Source organism: Charadrius vociferus, unplaced genomic scaffold (assembly GCF_000708025.1).
Source record: "Charadrius vociferus isolate BGI_N301 unplaced genomic scaffold, ASM70802v2 scaffold173, whole genome shotgun sequence".
Classification (NCBI taxonomy): Eukaryota; Metazoa; Chordata; class Aves; order Charadriiformes; family Charadriidae; genus Charadrius; species Charadrius vociferus.
In genome coordinates this window covers 3506982-3507316 of record NW_009648369.1, presented here as the reverse complement: position 1 = coordinate 3507316, position 335 = coordinate 3506982, and positions in this window count along the sequence as shown.

The following is a 335-nucleotide window of genomic DNA, read 5'->3' as shown; positions in this document are numbered from 1 at the left end:
CAATTTCTGCAGCTCTCCCCCTACCCACCCCACCCAGCAGCCCTGTCCCATTTTATATATATAAATAGAAATATATATATATATAAAAAATATATATATATACACATACACATTTTGGTGTGTGCCTTTCCAGAAGCCAAGCTCAGAGCAGGTGTCCCCTGCCTTCCCGGGGACGCCCTGGCCATGAGCTGGAAGGTATGGGGGATGCCCCCCGCCAGACATCGAGGCTGTAAATTGCCCCCCACCCCCCCCAGGGTCCTCTCAAAGAAATAGTGACCCCCACCACCCACGCTGGGTGTCCCGGGGCTCAGCCGGGCTCCCCACTCCGAGCTGCC